This window comes from Hemibagrus wyckioides, linkage group LG29, assembly GCF_019097595.1.
Source record: "Hemibagrus wyckioides isolate EC202008001 linkage group LG29, SWU_Hwy_1.0, whole genome shotgun sequence".
Classification (NCBI taxonomy): Eukaryota; Metazoa; Chordata; class Actinopteri; order Siluriformes; family Bagridae; genus Hemibagrus; species Hemibagrus wyckioides.
The window spans coordinates 2912701-2919836 of NC_080738.1; the positions used below are offsets into that span (position 1 = coordinate 2912701).

Sequence of the window (7136 nt, forward strand, 5' to 3'; positions counted from 1 at the left end):
TGTGTGAAAATCAGATCAAAGGAACGACTACAGACAGAAGGCTTTTTTGTTGAGAGGCTGTCGGCAGGTGTGTGTGTGTGTTGGGTGGAAAATGCTACCTCATTGTCAGTATTGATCTACATCTCTCTATAACTGACGCAATAACCGAGAACACAAAAGTCAGCTTGTTCTTTAAAATTGTTGCAATATTTCTGGTGAAGCCCAATGTTTATCTTGTTACATTTTTTAAAACCTTAGAGAACATACATTTTTCCAGCAGTACTCACACCAGCAACATAAACCAGGACACAATGCTCTGATTTCTTCCCCACATGATTGGCTGATCAGGATGAAAATTGTGTTACAGGTATTCCAGCGGGTGTATGTTGTAGCTAAATTGGCACGCGACATTAGCAGTGTGGTATATTCTGTAGGGAAGAGAGTAAAGACGCTCCACAAAGAACCTTCTGGGTTACTAAGATACGAAAACAGGACATACCTTTTAAAATCAAACAAACTTGCGATGAGGTTTTTTTTGTTAATTGGTGAAATTGGCAGCACAGAATTCTACAAATTCAATCTAATACTAAATAATACAAAAAGACACAGAACAAAGACTGGAACCCAAATTAGAACCAAGTTTTCCTGACAATCTCAAGATCCCGATGGCTCAAACCCCTGAACTTTGTAGCCTAAGAGGGTCACAGCATGTGTTAGCTGTGGAAGGCTTTGCAGAGTTCAGTCTTTACACATTTATTGTTTTCCTGCAAGCCGGTAAGAAAGCCAGCGTTCGGCCATGTTTCTGCACCGGCACTATCGATTTGACCCGGAGCGATCAAGTCCAGTATGTGAGTAATGTCTCTAGTCTTTTATTTCCTAAATTACACCCTCGGGCTACATTCCAGTACTGTTTTTAACACACCCTTGTGGACTTCCCCTCATGACTCAAGAGTGTGTGTAAACTGTCATAGCACAGTGCTGGAGGGAAACAGCAGGGAACAGATTTCTAGTTGGGAAAGAACGCTGCAGTGACTATTCGCGTCGAACACTGTGTGGGCGTCATATCTGCCTGCTAATCCGCTAGGACGCTAACCTGTTATGAGCTAAACAGCTCTCAGAATAAATTAATGTACAGTAATTACATTAAAATGTTTCACTGAGCTCGAATGGCAGGAATGCATTTGCATAAGAATTTGCATATTAATGAATGTTAATAATTCTCTGCATTATGTATCAAGGTAAGAAGTTTTCTTATAAATATTCCAAAGCCATTATACTAGTAATAAAAGTTATATTAATTCATTTATTATTAAACGCAGATTTTTTTAATGGTTTAAAAGTAAGAATTAAACTCAAGGGAAAGTCAACAAGGGAAGGTTTAATGTTATCAGAACACGACCTGTGCTTTGCTACTTGTCTAAAAAATATCAGCTCTTTCAGGTCATAGCATTTTATTGATAGATCTAGATGGTTGTGTGTGTGTGTGTGTGTGTGTGGTGCGTGTGTGTGTGTGCGCGCTCGTGTGTGGCCGCTCAAACCAAATGGAAAAACCACACCGCATTTGTGCTCAGTCGCTTAGTTTGCTTTTCTGCACCATTACCCTTTAACCAATAGAGTCAGATTCAGATGAAGGACAGTGTGTGTGTGTGTGTATGTGTGTGTGTGTATGTGTGTGTGTGTGTGTGAGTGTGTGTGTGTGTATGTGTGTGTGTGTGTGTGTGTGTGTGTGTGTGTATGTGTGTGTGTGTGTACAAAGTGAGGGCATGCTCATAACTGTTTCTTACACTCTGGGTTCAGCTGAAACATGCTGCAGAGACAAATTCCTGACGACTATAGACTCTCTGTCTGTGTGTCTGTGTGTGTGTGTGTGTGTGTGTCTGTGTGTGTGTGTGTGTGTGTGTGTGTGTGTGTGTGTCTGTGTGTGTGTGTGTGTGTGTGTCTGTGTGTGTGTGTGTGTGTGTGTGTGTGTAGGTGTCCTGATGTCCCCGCAATGAAACTGTCTCTGTAAGAGAATTCATGAGTTATTACTTGTTTGGACATCTGGCATGTGGGCCATACAGAAACCTTTCATTTTGTTTGTTTGGTTGTTTGTGATATTTGATTTATCAGGAAACTCAAAGAACCAGAATATTTGGGTCTCAGTCAGTAGTCTGTTCTGAAGGAGACTGTCCTCAGAGTAATGTTCTAAAGGAGAGTGTCCTCAGAGTAATGTTCTAAAGGAGAGTGTCCTCAGAGTAATGTTCTAAAGGAGAGTGTCCTCAGAGTAATATTCTAAAGGAGAGTGTCCTCAGAGTAATGTTCTAAAGGAGAGTGTCCTCAGAGTAATGTTCTGAAGGAGAGTGTCCTCAGAGTAATGTTCTAAAGGAGAGTGTCCTCAGAGTAATGTTCTAAATGAGAGTGTCCTCAGAGTATGTTCTGAAGGAGAGTGTCCTCAGAGTAATGTTTTGAAGGAGAGTGTCCTCAGAGTAATGTTCTGAAGGAGAGTGTCCCCAGAGTAATGTTCTAAAGGAGAGTGTCCTCAGAGTAATGTTCTGAAGGAGAGTGTCCTCAGAGTAATGTTCTAAAGGAGAGTGTCCTCAGAGTAATGTTCTGAAGGAGAGTGTCCTCAGAGTAATGTTCTAAATGAGAGTGTCCTAAGAGTATGTTCTGAAGGAGAGTGTCCCCAGAGTAATGTTCTGAAGGAGAGTGTCCTCAGAGTAATGTTCTAAAGGAGAGTGTCCTCAGAGTAATGTTCTGAAGGAGAGTGTCCTCAGAGTAATGTTCTAAAGGAGAGTGTCCTAAGAGTATGTTCTGAAGGAGAGTGTCCTCAGAGTAATGTTTTGAAGGAGAGTGTCCTCAGAGTAATGTTCTGAAGGAGAGTGTCCTCAGAGTAATGTTCTGAAGGAGAGTGTCCTCAGAGTAATGTTCTAAAGGAGAGTGTCCTCAGAGTAATGTTCTGAAGGAGAGTGTCCTCAGAGTAATGTTCTAAAGGAGAGTGTCCTCAGAGTAATGTTCTGAAGGAGAGTGTCCTCAGAGTAATGTTCTGAAGGAGAGTGTCCTCAGAGTAATGTTCTAAAGGAGAGTGTCCTCAGAGTAATGTTCTGAAGGAGAGTGTCCTCAGAGTAATGTTCTAAAGGAGAGTGTCCTCAGAGTAATGTTTTGAAGGAGACTGTCCTCAGAGTAATGTTCTAAAGGAGAGTGTCCTCAGAGTAATGTTCTAAAGGAGAGTGTCCTCAGAGTAATGTTCTAAAGGAGAGTGTCCTAAGAGTATGTTCTGAAGGAGAGTGTCCTCAGAGTAATGTTCTGAAGGAGAGTGTCCTCAGAGTAATGTTTTGAAGGAGAGTGTCCCCAGAGTAATGTTCTAAAGGAGAGTGTCCTCAGAGTAATGTTCTGAAGGAGAGTGTCCTCAGAGTAATGTTCTGAAGGAGAGTGTCCCCAGAGTAATGTTCTAAAGGAGAGTGTCCTCAGAGTAATGTTCTAAATGAGAGTGTCCTAAGAGTATGTTCTGAAGGAGAGTGTCCCCAGAGTAATGTTCTGAAGGAGAGTGTCCTCAGAGTAATGTTCTAAAGGAGAGTGTCCTCAGAGTAATGTTCTGAAGGAGAGTGTCCTCAGAGTAATGTTCTAAAGGAGAGTGTCCTCAGAGTAATGTTCTGAAGGAGAGTGTCCTCAGAGTAATGTTCTGAAGGAGAGTGTCCTCAGAGTAATGTTCTAAAGGAGAGTGTCCTCAGAGTAATGTTCTGAAGGAGAGTGTCCTCAGAGTAATGTTCTAAAGGAGAGTGTCCTCAGAGTAATGTTCTGAAGGAGACTGTCCTCAGAGTAATGTTCTAAAGGAGAGTGTCCTCAGAGTAATGTTCTAAAGGAGAGTGTCCTCAGAGTAATGTTCTGAAGGAGAGTGTCCTCAGAGTAATGTTCTGAAGGAGAGTGTCCTCAGAGTAATGTTCTAAAGGAGAGTGTCCTCAGAGTAATGTTCTGAAGGAGAGTGTCCTCAGAGTAATGTTCTAAATGAGAGTGTCCTAAGAGTATGTTCTAAAGGAGACTGTCCTCAGAGTAATGTTCTAAATGAGAGTGTCCTAAGAGTATGTTCTAAAGGAGAGTGTCCTCAGAGTAATGTTCTGAAGGAGAGTGTCCTCAGAGTAATGTTCTAAAGGAGAGTGTCCTCAGAGTAATGTTCTGAAGGAGAGTGTCCTCAGAGTAATGTTCTAAATGAGAGTGTCCTAAGAGTATGTTCTAAAGGAGACTGTCCTCAGAGTAATGTTCTAAATGAGAGTGTCCTAAGAGTATGTTCTAAAGGAGAGTGTCCTCAGAGTAATGTTCTAAAGGAGAGTGTTCTCAGAGTAATGTTCTAAAGGAGAGTGTCCTCAGAGTAATGTTCTAAAGGAGACTGTCCTCAGAGTAATGTTCTAAAGGAGAGTGTCCTCAGAGTAATGTTCTGAAGGAGACTGTCCTCAGAGTAATGTTCTGAAGGAGAGTGTCCTCAGAGTAATGTTCTGAAGGAGAGTGTCCTCAGAGTAATGTTCTGAAGGAGAGTGTCCTCAGAGTAATGTTCTGAAGGAGAGTGTCCTCAGAGTAATGTTTTGAAGGAGACTGTCCTCAGAGTAATGTTCTAAAGGAGAGTGTCCTCAGAGTAATGTTCTAAAGGAGAGTGTCCTCAGAGTAATGTTCTAAAGGAGAGTGTCCTAAGAGTATGTTCTGAAGGAGAGTGTCCTCAGAGTAATGTTTTGAAGGAGAGTGTCCTCAGAGTAATGTTCTGAAGGAGAGTGTCCCCAGAGTAATATTCTAAAGGAGAGTGTCCTCAGAGTAATGTTCTGAAGGAGAGTGTCCTCAGAGTAATGTTCTAAAGGAGAGTGTCCTCAGAGTAATGTTCTGAAGGAGAGTGTCCTCAGAGTAATGTTCTAAATGAGAGTGTCCTCAGAGTAATGTTCTAAATGAGAGTGTCCTCAGAGTAATGTTCTAAATGAGAGTGTCCCCAGAGTAATGTTCTGAAGGAGAGTGTCCCCAGAGTAATGTTCTAAATGAGAGTGTCCTCAGAGTAATGTTCTAAATGAGAGTGTCCCCAGAGTAATGTTCTGAAGGAGAGTGTCCCCAGAGTAATGTTCTAAAGGAGAGTGTCCTCAGAGTAATGTTTTGAAGGAGAGTGTCCTCAGAGTAATGTTCTGAAGGAGAGTGTCCCCAGAGTAATGTTCTAAATGAGTGTCCTAAGAGTATGTTCTAAATGAGAGTGTCCCCAGAGTAATGTTCTGAAGGAGAGTGTCCCCAGAGTAATGTTCTGAAGGAGAGTGTCCTCAGAGTATGTTCTAAATGAGAGTGTCCCCAGAGTAATGTTCTGAAGGAGAGTGTCCCCAGAGTAATGTTCTAAAGGAGAGTGTCCCCAGAGTAATGTTCTGAAGGAGAGTGTCCCCAGAGTAATGTTCTGAAGGAGAGTGTCCCCAGAGTAATGTTCTGAAGGAGAGTGTCCTCGGAGTATGTTCTAAATGAGTGTCCCCAGAGTAATGTTCTAAAGGAGAGTGTCCTCAGAGTAATGTTCTGAAGGAGAGTGTCCTCAGAGTATGTTCTAAATGAGAGTGTCCCCAGAGTAATGTTCTAAAGGAGAGTGTCCTCAGAGTAATGTTCTAAATGAGAGTGTCCCCAGAGTAATGTTCTAAAGGAGAGTGTCCTCAGAGTAATGTTCTAAAGGAGAGTGTTCTCAGAGTATGTTCTAAATGAGAGTGTCCCCAGAGTTATGTTCTGAAGGAGAGTGTCCTCAGAGTAATGTTCTAAAGGAGAGTGTCCTCAGAGTAATGTTCTAAAGGAGACTGTCCTCAGAGTAATGTTCTAAAGGAGAGTGTCCTCAGAGTAATGTTCTAAAGGAGAGTGTCCTCAGAGTAATGTTCTAAAGGAGAGTGTCCTCAGAGTAATGTTCTAAAGGAGAGTGTCCTCAGAGTAATGTTCTAAAGGAGAGTGTCCTCAGAGTAATGTTCTAAAGGAGAGTGTCCTCAGAGTAATGTTCTAAAGGAGAGTGTCCTCAGAGTAATGTTCTAAAGGAGAGTGTCCTCAGAGTAATGTTCTAAATGAGAGTGTCCCCAGAGTAATGTTCTAAATGAGAGTGTCCTCAGAGTAATGTTCTAAAGGAGACTGTCCTCAGAGTAATGTTCTAAAGGAGAGTGTCCTCAGAGTAATGTTCTAAAGGAGAGTGTCCTCAGAGTAATGTTCTAAATGAGAGTGTCCTTAGAGTAATGTTCTAAATGAGAGTGTCCCCAGAGTAATGTTCTAAATGAGAGTGTCCTCAGAGTAATGTTCTAAAGGAGACTGTCCTCAGAGTAATGTTCTAAATGAGAGTGTCCCCAGAGTAATGTTCTAAATGTTCTCCTTGAAGATGTCCTTGAAGATGTCCTCAGGCTGAGTGACCTTGCATCATGTTTCAAGAGAAAAACAGTCTTTAGTTTGAGTTTCATTTTGAGGATATAATTACACAACTGCCAAAACAGGGGACATTATCTTCACACACACACACACACACACACACACACACTCAGACACACACACACACTCAGACACACACACACACACTCAGACACACACACACACACTCTTCACCAGCATTATTCTCAGCAATAATTGTTGTTAAATCTCAAATAATGGCCATCTGAATTGTTTAAACACACACACACACACACACACAAACACACACACATACACACTCCCCAGTTATTATGCAGTCTGTCAATGTTATTTTGAGCACATGAGAATATAAACCGTCACACACACACACACACACACACACACACACACACAAACACTTAACAGATGGCACCTCCCCTGCGTCCTGCCTCCGCCTGCGTTGTGTGTGTTATTGTTGGACCTGGTACACACTGAGTCGCTCTTAAGTACAAGAGCAATCCATCACAAAACACACACACGTATACACACACACTTACACACGTACACACACACACACACACACACACACACACACACGTCTTCTCTGCAGACACTGCTTGATAGATGTCCTGATCACATTACACACCAGATACAGCTGAATTCACTGATTGATTTGTTAATTACATTTTAAAATGTGTGTGTGTTCTTTTACTTATCCACCATCCATCCCTCTATCTCTCCATTTTTATATCCATCATCAATTCATTGTTATCATTTTTATATCCATCTGTTTACCATTTTTTATCTATCTATCCATCACC

The 7136-nt window shown here is 41.7% G+C and overlaps 1 long non-coding RNA gene across 1 annotated transcript in view; it reads left to right on the forward strand.

Annotated features, from left to right (window-relative positions):
• Positions 1-1025: 1025 nt before the first annotated feature.
• Positions 1026-7136, forward strand: part of LOC131349373 (uncharacterized) — a 23668-nt gene continuing 17557 nt past the window's right edge. Inside the window, exon 1 of the long non-coding RNA XR_009204065.1 lies at positions 1026-1217. This is a non-coding gene — a long non-coding RNA (uncharacterized LOC131349373). The remainder of the gene's footprint in view (positions 1218-7136) is intronic.